General features: G+C 42.9%; 1 protein-coding gene across 1 annotated transcript in view; it reads right to left on the minus strand.

Annotated features, from left to right (window-relative positions):
- Positions 1 to 11,186, minus strand: part of IL1RL1 (interleukin 1 receptor like 1) — a 38,183-nt gene extending 26,997 nt beyond the window's left edge. The window contains exon 1 of the mRNA XM_004369307.2: positions 11,005 to 11,186. The gene's annotated coding sequence lies outside the window, so the exon portion shown is untranslated. The remainder of the gene's footprint in view (positions 1 to 11,004) is intronic.
- Between the last annotated feature and the right edge of the window lie 4,588 nt (positions 11,187 to 15,774).

Below are 15,774 nucleotides of genomic sequence, written 5' to 3' on the forward strand. Positions count from 1 at the left end.
ATCAATGTTCGCCTGGACTAGGAGCTTCTCTGCACAGGAACCCTGTGTCCAAAGGATACACTCTGCTCCCGGCACTGCTTTTTTGGTGATAAGAGGTCCCCCTGTCTCTCTGCTTGCTTCTCTCTTTTATATCTCAAGATATTGCCTCAGGACACAATTCAATCTTATAGATTGAGTCCTGCCTCACTAACACAACTGCCATCCATCCTCCCTCATTAACATCATAGAGGCAGGACTTACAACATATAGGAAGATCACACAATACCAGGAATCATGGAGGAAAATCACACAATACCGGGAATCATGACCCAGCCACATTGATACACACACTTTTTAGGGGACATGATTCAATCCATGACATTCCACCTTTTGGCTCCGCCCCCAGATCACATCCTTGCAACATGCAAAACATCTTCATCCTATCATATCATAGCAAAAGTCTTAACTCCAAGTCCAAAATCCAAAAATTCCTCTTCATCTGTGAAATCTAGAATAGAAGTTACCTGTTTCCAAAGGTACAATGGCAGAACAAGCACAAGCTAGACATTTCCGTTACAAATGGGAGAAACTAGAGGGAAAGAAGGGATAACACGCATCAACATTACATTAGCCCTCAAGGCTTTGAAAATAATCCTCTGTTCTCTGAGACGATTTACACAATGGCCCTGCGCTCCAGACTCTAGGTATTGGCCACAGTCTCTGGATTCTGAGTGGAGGCTCCTCGGCCCTGGGCTTCAGCTCCACCTTCCAGGCCCAATGGGACAGCAACTCTGCTCCCTGGGCTTTAGGTGCACCATTCTCCCAGTCTATCTGAGTGGCAACTCCACCTTTAGAAACACCAGAGGCCGTGGCTCCACCCTTTGAAACCCCAGAGGTCATGGCTCTACCTTTTGAGGCTGAGGCAGCTCGGCTTCTTGTGTTTATCATCTCTTCAGCTTCTGCTTCCCGGTTTCTTGGCCTCTTAGCCCCTCAGTCCTCATGCACGCATCTGCTTTGCTGGGGCAAGTGTTCCAGAGCTCTGTAACTCCACTGTAAGTGCCCAGAGGCACCCCATTCCACCAGGAAGCCTCCTGCGCACAGGCACTCAGCTCCCTCGCTCTGTGGTTTGGCTCCAGCGCTGTCTCACACTGGTCTCCTGGTTCTGCTGCTGCTGGTCCTCTGTTGCTGCCACTGCTCCATCCATTCACAGTTTCAAGACTGTTCCCACATTTTAGGTATCTGTCAGAGCAGCACCCCACTCTCTCGGTACCAAATTCTGTCTTCGTCATCTAGTGCTGCTCCAACAGAAATCCCACAAGTGGACGGCTTTAACAAGGAGAAATTTATTTTCTCACAGTCTAGTAGGCTAGAAGCCAAATTCAGGGTGTCGGCTCCAGGGAAAGGCTTTCTCTCTCTGTTGGCTCTGGAGGAAGGTCCTTCTCATAAATCTTCCCCTGGACTAGGAGCTTCTCTGCGCAGGAACCCTAGGTCCAAAGGACGTGCTCTGCTCCTGGCACTGCTTTCTTGGTGGTATGAGGTCCCCCTGTCTCTCTGCTCACTTCTCTCTTTTATATCTCAAGAGATTGCCTGAAGACACAATCCAATCTTGTAGATTTTGAGTCCTGCCTCGCTAACACAACTACCGCCCATCCTCCCTCATTAACATCACAGAGGCAGAATTTACAATATATAGGAAAATCACACAATACCAGGAATCATGGCCCAGCCACATTGATACACACATTTTTGGGGGGACATAATTCAATCCATGACAGTCACCATGAGTCAGAATCAACTCAATGGCAATAGATTTTTATTATGTATGTTACTGTTTAAAGCCACCTTATTTAATACAGTGAAACCTGTGCGATCCTGAACTCGACAGAACTGTCTTGTTTTTCCGGGTCTGGCAAGTTTTCTGCCTTTGACAGGGTGCAGTCTTACCACTTTTCTATTGCTCTCTATTAGTGGAAAATATTTGAGTTTTCCTTCTCTGACAGGTTTCCACCTTACACAGGTTCAAGCTTTCCCAGGTTTTACTGTATATATTTCTTACAGATAGTTAATTAAATGCAATTCTTCTTTATAATAAAATAGCAGCCAAGAAGGGTTTAATATTTCCAGACCCTGGGTAATGACACCATAAATTCTTTGACTTTGAGCCCCACAACAGTAATGTCCACTATGCTTTTTTTAATTGTTGTTGAAAATATACACAGCAAACATACACCAATCCAACAATTTCTACATGTACAATTCAGTGACATTGATTACATTCTTCAAATTGTAATTCTTCTCACTCTCCTTTTCTGAATTCTTCTCCTCCATTAACATACACTCACGTCACTCTAAGCTTCCTATCTAACCTTTCAGGTTACTATTGTCGATGGGATCTCATAGAGATAGATCTTTAAAAGAGCCCTATGCTCAAGACAGACAGACATTCTTCACTAACTAAGCCAAGTTGTTGCTTGGTTTTAAGAAGATATCGGGGGATATTTTTAGTTTAAGGCTTAAAGATTGTCTCACAACAATAGTTTCAGGAGTTTCATCCAGCCTCAAGAGCTCCAGAAATTCTTGATTCTATGAGAATTTGAAATTCTATTCTACCCTTTCCCCCTTTTGATCAGGATTCTGTTATAGAATATTTGATGAAAGTGTTTGGTAATGGTAGCCAGGCACCATCTAGTTCTTCTGGTCTCATGGCAAAGTAGGCAGTTGTTCATGGAGGTAGTTAACCACACATACCATTTCCTCCTCCTTTTCCTGACTCTTCTTTCTCTGTTGCTCCAGGAGAATAGAGACCAGCTGCTGTACCTTAGATGGCTGTTGCAAGCTTTTAAAACCCCGGGCACTACACAATGAACTAAGAGACAGAGCAGAAGCACTAAAAATGATATTAGGCCAATTAACAGGGATGTCCCATGAAACCATGACCCTAAACTTCCAAACCAAGAAACCAGATCCCATGAGGTGTTTGTTTTACATAAGCAACTTCAGCAGCTACTCTTCTTCTTCTTCTTCTTTTTTTTTTTTTTTTGGTTGTTGTTGTAAAAGTATATGTCACAGAAACTTTGCCAATTCAGCTCTTTACAGGTATACCATAAACCAAAACCCGTTGCCATCAAGTCAATTCCAACTCATAGCAACCCTATAGGACAGAATAGAACCGCCTCATAGGGTTTCCAAGGAGTGGCTGGTGGATTTGAACTGCCAACCTTTTGGTTAGCAGCTGAGCTTTTAACCACTACCACACCAGGGCTCCCAGGTATACAATAGGTGGCATCAATGACCAAATTGGCTGAGCAACCACTATCCTTAATCAGTGTGAGTTTTCCATCACCAGTCATCATCTCATGCATTCATAATTTTAGTTACTTTTTTATCTTTTCCATATCTTCCGTGGCCAGTATAGGTCTTACTTTAGCTCTTTCTGGAGCAGCCTCATATACAGATTGACAAATTTCCTCTTCCTTTTTCTTGATGTACCATATTGTTGTTTCATTAACACTGAACTCATGGCCAACACCACTATAACTCATGACTGAAAAAAGCTCATCTAACACACGTATTTTCTCTGTAAGAAACATCACAGCCTTCTTGCGCTTAGTAACTCTTCACAGCACTTCACAAAATCACCAACAAAAAGCACAAAAATTTTGAAAACATGGCACAAAATAGATCACAAAAAGGATGTCTGTTTACAGTATGAGAGCTGTATAAGAAGGCATAACATCGCCTTGTTTGACTTCAGCTGGGAACATGCATGCCAGGCAACTCAAATTTATCACTGCTCTGCACATGTCCACAAATGACTATAAAAGTGTCATTGAGTATTGATTTTGGGATTACAAATAAATTTTAATGAGTAGACGAACTCACAAATACGAACTCTGCAATAATGAGAATTGACTGTACCATGTCATTAGTAAATTTTTTCTGTTATGAAAAACGCAATCCATAAATCCACACCTACATGTACCATTTTATTCCCTCATCAAATGTATTTATAAATATGAAGTCTAATGTTTGCTACTATCTCTCCTTCTGTTTCATTGCATCTTCCTTTCCTCTTTCACTGATTTTCTTATGTCACTATGTTGCATAACAATGGTTCCCATTGACAATATCTGCATAAAAAGCATAACCTATCAAAGAATACTTACAAATAGAGAGAGTTGTATCATAGCTATCTGAAGCATCTGGGTACCTGTCTTAGTTATCTAGTGGTGCTATAACAGAAATACCACAAGTGGATGGCTTTAACAAACAGAAATTTATTCTCTCAAAGTCTAGGAGGCTAAAGGTCTGAATTCAGGGCATCAGTACCAGAGGAAGGCTCACTTTCTCTCTGTTGGCTCTGGGGGAAAGTCCTTGGCATCAGTGTTCCCCTGTTCTAGGAATTTGTCAGCACAGGGACCCTGGGTCCAAAGGTTGCGCTCCTCTCCTGGCTCTTCCTGCTTGGTAGTAATGAGATGTCTCTCTGTGCTCACTTCTCTCTCCTTTTGTCTCTTGTAAGATAAAAGGTGATGCAGACCACATCCCAGGTAAACTCCCCCTACATCTGATCAGAGCTGTGACCTGAGTAAGGGTATTGCATCCCACCATAATCCTCTTTAACATAACTTAATCTTGCCTCAGAAACCCTGGTGGTGTAGTGGTTAAGAGCTATGTCTGCTAACCAAAACGCTGGCCATTCAAATCTACCAGGTGCTCCTAGGAAACTCTATGGGGCAGTTCTACTCTGTCTTATAGGGTCGCTAGGAGTTGGAATCAACTCTGCAGCAATGGGTTTGGTTTTGGTTTTGTTTTTAACCTTGCCTCATTAACCACAGGCAGAGATTAGGATTTACAACACATAGGAGCCCTGGTGGTGCAGTGGTTAAGAGCTACGGCAAGCCATGGCTGATAACCAAAAGATCAGCAGTTTGAATCTACTAGCCCCTTCTTGGAAACCCTATGGGGCAGTTCTACTCTGTCCTATGGGGTCACTATGAGTTGGAATCAACTCAACGGCAACGAGTTTGGTTTGGTTTGGTTTAAGAACGTTACATCAAATCACAAAATGGCGGACAACCACACAATACTGGGAATCATGGCCTAGCCAAATTGACACAGACTTTGGGGAGGGGGGACACAATTTGATCCATGACGGTACCCATCACTAGCAAAGGGAGAAGAGCTATTTGTGATTATATAACATCTGTGTTTCCAGAAAGCATTCTATGGAACACTAATATTCTAGGAAATATTAATAGACTCTTCAGTTAAAAAAAAAAATTGAGAAACATAAGGTCAAACAAATTACAATAAATTCTATTCCCACAGGACTCCTGAGATCTTTTAATATGCTAAGACTTTCAATCTTCTGGAGCCCTGGTGGCACTGTGGTTCAGAACTTGGCTGCTAACCAGAAGGTCGGCAGTTTGAATCTACCAACTGCTCCTGGGAAACCCTATGGGGCAATTCTACTCTGTCCTATAGGGTCGCTATGAGTTGGAATTGACTCGACAGCACGGGGTTTGGTTTTTTTGGTTTTGAGATGATTCCACATGCTGAACTTTCCAAACTCATTTACTTATTTTTACTATTTTATGATGGAATCTTTCCTTTTTTTCCTTATGTTTGTTGCTCGTTTTGTAAATAACCTTATAGAATTTGAACCCATTTGGGGAGCCGTTGCAATATTTATTTCTTTCTTTAAATGCCAATTTCATCAATAATTAGTTAAGATTGTAATGGCATTATGCTCCTTTCAAAGTCACCAATTACCTCCACGTTGCTAAGTTCAATTGTGAATCCTCAGTCTCACCTTCACTTGAGCTATAAGCAGCATCTGTCATGGTTGAACATCTTCCCCTACCCTCTTCTTTCTTCACCCTCACTGGTTGCTCCTTCTCACCTCCTCTTCCCAACCATTCCAAGGTTTAGTCCTTGAACATCTTTTGTTCTCTGTCTATACCACTCCTCCGTGGGATCTCATCCAGTTTCTTGGTTTTCAACACCATGTATATGCTGATAATTCAAAAAGCTAAACTTGCTCTCCAGACTCTTCCCCTGAACTTCAGACTCAGATATGTATCTGCATCCACTTGTCTGCATTACAGACATCTCAGAAACTAACCTCTCTAAATGGAATTCCTGCAATTTTACCAAAACCTGCTCTTCCAGCAGTCTTTCTCATTTTGGTTGATGGTGACCCCATCTTTCCAGCTGCAAAGATAAAAAACTGTGAAGGCATCCTATACAAGGCTATTTCTCCAATCCATCAGCAAGTTCTATTGAATCTGTTCTTCAAATATATTTAGAATTCAACATACAACCACCTCTCCTGGTCCTCGCTGCTGGTCCAGGCCACCATTACCTCTTGCTTGGATCATCATTTCTTGTCTCCCTGTTCCTTCCCTTGGCCCCTATAATCTATTTTCAAAACAGAAGCCAGTGTGATTCTTTTAAATCGATCCTCTTCTCAAACCTCACCTTTTGTCCAGTTAAAGCCAAATTCCTTGCAATGGACAAAAAGACACTGCATGGTCTGCAGCCTCTCATCTCTCTGATTCATACTCACCCACAACCTCACTCCACTCATGCACACTTTTCTTCTCGCTATTCCTTGAACAACCCAAAATGTCCTTCACCTCAAAGACTTTGTACCAGCTCTCGTCTACCTGGGACTCTCTTCCCTGAGGTGTCACTCTTACTTCCTTCTTGCACCCCCAATCTCCCTTACTCTCCTCTATTTTTTTCCATGGCATTAACCTTCTAGCATACCGAATATAATCATGTATATTTTCTGTCTTGTTCTCTGATGTATCCCCAGTGTAGGATCTCAGTAAATACTTTTTGAATGAATAACTAAATGAACAGTCTGGTTTATTAGGTGAGCATGATAATTAATTTCCTCTCCACCTCTCCAAAAGTATAGAAGAAAAAAAAAAACTGCCTCGAGTCAATTCTGACTCATGACGACTTGTAGGCCAAAGTAGAACTGCGCCTTAGGGTTTCCAAGGCTGTAAATCTTTATGGAAGCAGACTGCCATGTCTTTCTCCTCCAAAGTGGCTAGTGGGTTCTAGTGGGTTCAAACCACAAACAGCTGACCTTTTGGTTAGCAGTCAAGCACTTAACCACCATGCCCCCAGGGCTCCTTCTCCATATAAATATTTAATTAAATTGAATCCTTTTGTTTCTGTGAATGTCAGATTTAAGGATATTTTTATTATAAAGGTGGAAGTAGAACTAGAGATGGATGACTTGGCCCTGGATTTGACCCAGAGGCTGAAAGCACAAACCACTACTGGCTGACTGAGAGGAGGGGAGGATTAAAGTGTCAGCATAAGCTGAGGGACGAAACCAAAAGGAGCCATGTTTCAATTGAACCTCAAGTTTGCTCCAAAATATGCCCTTAATGAAAGCTAATGGAGCCAAATCCATTCAAAAATCACTTGTTTGATCATCATGATTTAAGAATGTCTTAGTTTTACAATTTTTAATGTAGATCACAATTTGAAAAGAGTATTCACTTTGCACAGGGGTTAGTTTAATAGAGAATTTAAAGAGTAATTTCTCTGGTATCTTTTAAGAGTTTGTTTTTTTATGTCAGTATTGATCTAACAGAAACTTGTCAAGAGACAAAGAAGCTCTAACTTCCAGGAACCGCTGCTCAAAAAAAAGAAAAGAAAAAAAAAGTCAGAAATAAAAAGAACACGTTTTTGACCCTCACAACCCAGAATCTACCAATGCCCTGCAGAGGAAGAGAGAAATGATAAGGGGGATTGGATTCACAACTGAACACCTTGGGTTATTTCTATCCTCGTGCCTCCTGCCAGATGCAGAGCCACAAGCAAACTTCTCCCTTCTGATCGTGGAGTCCAGAGGCTCTGTGGTTTTCTCAAGAGTTGAGTTGAGGCTCTCATTGTGCTTGGAGATTCAGATACCAGTGTAGAGTATGGAATTTTTTCAGCCAAGCTCCCAGCAGAGAGTAGTGATAAATTTTCTAATCATCTAAGGACCCAAGGTGAAGAGGATTTTTAGAAGACTGATAGCTCCTGAGCAGACAGAGGGAAGAGTGCGGAAAGCTACCAAGAACCCCAAGTACATCCTCTTCATCCCATTCCTTTTCTTCGGGGCATAAATCTTCATACTTGGAGCCTAAATTGAGGTAGGGTGGGGTCAAGAAGATAAAGCCTCCAGTGCTCAAAGATTCAGCCCTCTGTTCCTTCATTGCAGCTTCTACTACAAGGCTTCTGAGAGGAAGGCGTAGGGAAAGTCTTCACTCGTAGCTGAGAAAATCCATCTGCCATCGAATCAATTCCGACTCATGCTGACCCCATGTGTATCAGAGTAGAACCGTACTCCATAGGGTTTTTAATGGCTGATTTTTCAGAAGTAGAAGATCACCAGAACTTTTTTCTGAGGCACCTCTGGGTGGACTTGAACCTCCAACTTGGTAGTTAACCATTGGCACTACCCAAGGAAGCCTTCATTGCTGAGGGTAAATTCAGAAGTGGTACCTAACATGCACACTTAAAGCATGTTTAATGAAGTTATCAAAAGGCATAAGAGAGTCTGTGGTTGTTGAAACTTGAAATACTCACCCACCTCGGGAATAAATTACAAACTCTTTTCTAAATCTCAGTTACATTTTAGTGGATACCATCTTTACGTTACGTCTTTTCATCAGGGCACTGTCCCGTTCCACCTGTGGGGTTCGGTCACACCTGGCCCCAGAGCAGGTCCTTGCCATAAAAACAAACAAACAAAAAACCCCAATGCCATTGAGTCGATTTCAGCTCATAGCAACCCTATAGGACAGAGTAGAACTGTCTCATAGGGTCTCCAAGGAGCAGCTGGTGGATTCGAACCACTGACCTTTTGGTTAGCAGCTGAGCTCTTAACCTCTGTGCCACCTGGGCTGTCAGCATACCTGTAGGTTCAACCCAACCACTTATGAGCCCATAACCAGTGGTGCTGCCGTGAGCCCAAAGCCCTCGCACGCGTTAGCATGCGGTCGCTGAACGAACAGGTTTCTGCATCGGTGGCATCTGGATTTCACATGTACTTCACGGAATTATCGTAAGAGCTACAGGATATGATGTATGGAAAGCACCTGGCACAGTGCATGGCGCGTAGTAGACTCTCAGTAAATAAGGGTTGTTTTTTCAGCTGCTGCTATCTTATCACAAGTGAGCTAAGAGCTATTGTGTCCCAGACAAGCTGGAGCCTCCCCACCCGGAGTCCAGGTCCCCCTCATCACCCCATTTCTCCATTGTCCGCTACGCCTGAACCCAGCCTTCAACCTCTGCTCAGAATCCATTCCGCTTTCTGGAAACTGAACTCTCGGTTGCTGGTAGAGTTTTGTTCCAGACAAAAGAGACCTCTCCCTCCACCCTGACTTAGGACCCTGCTACAGGCACACGCAAGCGCACACTCACACACATACACACTCGTAAATTTAGCGTCACTACTGCTTGGAGACAACTGCATTAGGACCCACCCGGGAGAGAACGTCTGCCCGGGGATATCAATGTCAGCCTGACTCACAGTGACTCAAAATTTTTGAGGCCCTCTCCTTTACCGTTGTCTGTATCTGTACTCTCAGAAAACTGGGAAGTGTGAACAGAGAAATAGAGACCCTCGTGATCATTAGACAAATACATTGGAGGTATGAATTAACGGTTTTCCTACTGAAAAAGCAAGTATCAAAAACCCAAAGACACCACAGATCTGCTTGAGCTATGGGGCCACTTGCCAACCACAGAAGCATCCAGTTAGGAAAACACCTGGGGCCAACCTGCTCTCTTCAACGCCCTGTGCAAGAACAGAGAGGCCCAGGCATTCTGCAGCAGCTGGTCTGCGGTAGTGCAGTGGTTAAGGCTTAGTGGGGCAGCAGGAGCAGCGGCAGGTAAGGAAAGTCATTCCAGAACCCCTACAGGGATAAAATTTCCCGGGGCACCAAAAGAATCAAATAACGACAAAGACGAGAGCTAACATTATTAAGTGTTCACGCTGAGCTAGGTACCGTGCTAAGTACTTTATATCCATTTCATGTTTAGAAACCACCCTCTGAGCATGGTATTAGTACTAATATGCTGGTTTGATAGATAAGGAATACAAGAATAAAGAAATTAAATGAGTTACCTAGAGTCACGTAACAAGTGTTACAGCAGAGATTTAAATGCAGGTCTGCAGAACTCCAGAACTATCCATCTCAAATTACTACACTTGCAAAGGCAGCAATGGGCTAACAATGTTCACATTAGGATTTTCTTCAATAACACATGAATAGCTCGGCCTCAGGAGCTAGGAGACCTTCTGCAGTTAGAGAAAAGCACACCTCCCGTCTCTTTCCACTGGAGGAAACTATAGGGGAAAATAGACACTCAGAGGGGACCATCTCTGCACATTCTGTTGGGCAGCCTTCAGAGGGGAAAAAGAATGGAGCCCTCCACTACAGGTTCAAAGGAGGTACCGGTGACAAGCATGAGCTTAAATCAGTTAGAGACTCCCTCCCCCTCAAGAAGGCCCAGCCCTCAGGGTCCCTGCTGCTCTCATCCGTCACTACCATTTTCCCGCCTATACTTGCTTCTTAGCAAATGGCTTTAACTCTGCTTCCCTGCCCCACATACCTCTCCCTCACTCCTTTTGGCCCACAGCTCCTTACTGCCTAAGTTCTTTTCCCTTTTCCACCAACTGGGTAGATTTGGCATTTGGGTTTTAGTGGATCTCAGAAAGAAGGCTTCTGGAATTTGAGCACTATAGGGTGACGACTGCAAAGCTCCTTTCCTTCCCCACCTTCAACCAGATCATTTCTAATAAACGAGACCAAAGTTACATATTATACAAACAAGGTTTCCAGGGACATCCTCAATCAACCACTCGGTTTCCCATTGTGAAATGAAATACATACCACTTTTCTTGCAGGCAAAATATTGATAGCAATTATTTTTAACCGAAGTTTTACTTCTTAAATTCTGTTCCCTTTACGATAAAATTGTTTTTTTGGAAAAAATCCTAAACGCACTTACGATCAGCTAGTTGTGCTTGAGCTCTTTCTTCCTCAGCTTCCAACAGAGTTTATGAACTGTGACAGCCAATTTCTCTAGCAGCTCTATGCTACATACAATAGCCACCCTCTCTTTAAAAGCCTCCCATTTCGTTATCAGTTAAGACGGCAGGAACCTGGTTACTGATAAGCTGATACTGATGAGCCGTGCTGTTGACTAACGTCACTCGCAGTTTTGACCACATTCTCGTCTGTTTGAACAGTCCTTGATGAAGCTGTATTTCCGATTATAAAATTATCTTCATTTCATCTCAATTATGATATTTGTCTTCCCCTCTGGGTGAGTTTCTCAGCAAAGCCTCACCAGTGCCGTTGGGTGGCAGGTCCCTCTCTGTCCCGGAGCGGGTCGTTAATATCACCTCCCAAATTCTGCCGCTCCGAAGACCCACAGTACAGGTTTCTGCAGCGAGGTTTACTACTGATTACTCAATGTCAGTATTTGGAAGACTCAAATACATATTGGCGCTTACTGTATGCCAGGCTGTACGCAATGACTTTTCACCTGCTGTCGTGTGTTCCTCAGAAGCTTGCAGGAGGCTCAGAGAGGTTAATTAACTTACCCACAGCAACAGTGGGGCAAGCTACAGCTAAAGTCCAAAGCCTCCAAAACTGGACTTTTTCCACATGTTACCAAATGGTCTGTCTTGGATGGTTGTAACAGAGACTTAGAGACACATGTCGCAATTATCAGGATTCTAGATCAACCAACTCTTATCATCTATGTAATTCTTTTTAAGACACTGCTAACTTTGGGATAACCAAAGTCCTCCCTGATAGAGTAGAAAGTGCATGGGCTTTAGAAACAAGCTGGTTTTCCTATTTACCAGCAGTGTGACTTAAGCTAAATTACCTAACCTCTCTAAATCTTTTCTGCAAAGGGTACTATTGTGAATATTAAGTGAATAACATGTAAGGTGTCAACCATGGTAGTGAATATCAGCTGCCTTCTGCTCTGTCATGTACTCATCCTATTCTACCCATCACGACATGCTAAAAAAAAAAGTGACGAATATTATTTGAAAGGATGGAACTATTGATAAGATGTACCATATTAAAATGTCACATCTGTGTCAAATCAGTGACAAGATTTAGGATAGCACCTAACCTTCAGTCTCTCTTCTTTTGTATTTGTATCAAGACCCACCAGTGTAGTCAAATTACCTCTTCTCTCCATTTAAAGGTCACCACACCTAAGAGATTAAAACCTAAAGGAAAGGAATGATGGTAGAACCCAATTGCATGCTACGCAATCTTTGGATGGAACATGATTTTATATAGGAGACAATCTATCATTTATCTCCACTGCTAGAGAACCGCAGAAAACCCACTTAAGCAATAAACCACAGTGCCTATTGATATGCCCATTGGTGTGTCGGACACTGAGAAAGATGTAAGAGAAGTATGAGGCTCACTCCTGCCCTCAGAGAACTTAAGAATCTGTGAAAAAAGAAAGGGGGTGGGGGGAATGCAGCATTTTACAAATGTGAAAATTTGGAATTTAAATTAGAAGAAATTTGCAACAATCTTAAACACTTTTTAAAATGAGGATGGATTATTGAGGGACTGTAAAGTATCCTTTCTTCAAGAGTGCGATTTTTTTCTTTCTGGAATGGTTGAGATATGGTTCTTCCCTGATTCTAGATCTCTTCACATCTTTTACAATCACAGGCGGTTTCCGGAGCAGTACTTAGGCACTTGAACCATCTCCGCTCTCAGATTTCCTTTTCAAACAGTCCTTTGCTGTTGCACTTACTGTATTTGACTTTTATGAAGGTGATTAATGGCGTTTTCAATGCTCCCTTGAATGTTCCACATATTTGGTTAAATCCAGGTAGGCTAACATCTATCACGGGGCTAGGGGTGGCTCAGTGGGAGAATTCTCGCCTTTCATGCTGGAGATCTGGGTTTAACTCCCAGCCAAAACACCCCAACCTCAGCCACCACCCCTCTTTCAGTGGAAGCTTGCGTGTTTCTATTATACTCAGCGTGTTTCAGCAGAGCTTCCAGGCTAGGACGAACTGGGGATGACATAGGATCGGGCAGTATTTAGTCCCGTTGTGTATGGGATCACCTTGAGTCAAGGTCAACTGGACAGCAGCTCACAACAAGAGCAACAACAACATCTATCAAGGTTCCACCTGGTTTGGTAATAAAGAAGGTAACGTTTGAAGCAAGACTTGAGGGGCCTGAGCAGCCATGGGAGAAAGTTTCTCTTTAATAAGCCCTGTATCTGCAAGGGCTCTGCAAAATGTAGAATTGAGAAACTCCTGCCGATGTACCCACCTGGCAGGGAGAGGCTAGGTGAGCCTGTGTGCAACCACAGCCTGGCCAGATCCCTTCGAGGATCTCCCACTAGTCCTGGAGATCTTTGATGGTGCACCTCAACTATGATTTGCCCTCAGGCCACACATTTCTACCTGAGGTAGAAGTGACTGTATGCCTTGACGGTAATGCCCTTTGATCAAAATGTCCTTGAACTGAGGGGAAGGCAATGCTTGTCTATGGAAGAACAGGGCAACATCTGTGACAATTCATCATGCAATACCGTGAAAGGAAAGGTCAAAACCTGAAATGAGAACAAAAGAGACTTTTGCCGCTGGAAGAGCAGAAATGTGTTTGGTGTGAGTGTCTGTGTGTGCACATGCACATTTTTGTTTGCGTGTTTGTGTGTGTGTTGCGCTCATGTGGAGAGGGCATTTGGAGGGGACATCAAACAAAAATGAGTTTAGCAATGTTGAAAATCTCACTACATTGCAATTTTAGTTAGTGGGGTCCTGGTGGCACAGTGGTTAAGCGTTTGGCTGCTAACCAGAAGGTCGGCAGTTCGAATCCACCAAATGCTCCTTGGAAACCCTATGGGGCAGTTCTCCTCTGTCCTAAAGGGTCGTTATGAGTCAGAATCAACTCAACGGCAACAGATTTGATTTTGGTTGGTTAGTTGGTTAGTTGGTCTTCCTTGCAGCTTGGGGAACTAGGTGTACTTGCTGCAGATCCACTACTAATTTCACAGCTTATGACAGCCCAAAGTCCTTCCTACGATGTCTGCTAATTGCTGGGGACCATTATCTCATGGTCTCCTCGGTCTCGGGCTTCTGCGTCCAGGAGTCCCATTTCTTTTTCTGTCCAGTGTTGACCCAGAACTCAGCCCCGTCTCCAGCTTGCCCAAGAAATCCCTTTATACCAAACATTTCTAAAACGTGGAACATCCGGCTAGAGACTTGGACATTGCGGGAAAAATCCTAGGGTCTCCCCTAGGGCTCTCTCTCCTTCCTCCCCTCTCACCACTGCTCCTCACCACCCGTCCCTCCCAGAGATGCTCAGGAGCACTTCAGTTCTCCCCAGTGCCTGTCCTCAGATGGACATACCCCAAACCTATCAAGGTGCTAAGCAGCTAGAAAGGCTGCACCCTTTTCAGAAAGAGGGTAGGGTTATAGAGAGAAAATTTATTTTTCTCTGTCACGTCTGTCTGGATCAACTTCATCTCCCCATGAGCACTGTTTTCCCCCCTTCTAGAACCTTCTCTCCTCTTACTTGATTTCTACAACTCATTAAATATGTTGACTAATGAGACTTGCTGCTTTACCCTTTCAAGGAGTAAAAGTTTTCTAGAAAAGTAGAAAAGCCTCATAAATACAGATGTCTGGTTAACATCTAAGCATCTATGGAAAAAAAAAAAAAAGGGAACTGTAGTATTAGTGTTTTAACCCAGACAATTCTAATCACACCTAATGCATAGTCACAAACTTTACTCGCTCATAAAATTAGTCCTGTATGTCCCTACCTCACCCCAACCCCCTAATTCCTGATTTTCCTCTTCACATTTAAGAGGAAATAAAAACTTAACCTCCTTTTCTATTTATATCATATTAAGTTCTTTCAGATTTTTTTATGATTCCATAACGAGTGGAAATCTTCCTATTTCCAGGGGTTTAATTGGTTGTTCTCGATTTTACTGAATCAGTTAGCCTTAATAATTGGCTCCTGCTTCATCTAGTACGTTCTGTGTGGATCGAAGCCTTTGGATTACAGTCGTCTCTCTCTCCCTCTGTTTGAGAAATTAGAAAATTAAAACCAGACATGAAAGCTAGTGTTTTTCACCCTTCTCGCTTGTTTCTATTCTAAAATTCTGAAAAGAGCCTTGTTTACCAGAACGCTAACAAAGGTGCTTGACTTGAGATTTTGGGCAAGGACTTATTTTAAAGCCACATGTTCACCTGAAAGACAGAATATTTTTTATGTGAAAAATTATATTTTTACGTTTTGTATTCTCCTTCTCTCCCATATACACACATCCTTGCCACATCCTTCTCTAAAAGGAAAGAAAGAAAAAATATTTAGTCAATGGTTTGTATAAGATTTGTCTAAACCTTTCCACATTTTAACAAGATCCGCATGTTTCCTGAAAGTTTGGGGTAGTTTAAACAGAAGAACAAGCAAATGAGTAGCTGGACATTGTGGGTTTCCAATAAAAATTAACTGTAGTTGGTGTGGTGACCAGTCTCCAAGATAGCTCCTAATGATCCCTGCATCTTGATGTTCACAACCTTCTGTACTAGTCATGATTTTCCAGAGAAACAGAACCAAAGATGTGCAGAGAGAGATAGGGAGAGAGATTTTTAGAAGGTGGCTCACTCAACCATGAGGGCTGGCAAATCCAAAATCCATGGGCCAGGCAGGGTGGGAAACTCTGGCAGTCTTAAGTATGAAATCCACAGGTCAGGCAGGCTGGAAA

Source organism: Trichechus manatus, unplaced genomic scaffold (assembly GCF_000243295.1).
Source record: "Trichechus manatus latirostris isolate Lorelei unplaced genomic scaffold, TriManLat1.0 scaffold00004, whole genome shotgun sequence".
NCBI lineage: Eukaryota > Metazoa > Chordata > Mammalia > Sirenia > Trichechidae > Trichechus > Trichechus manatus.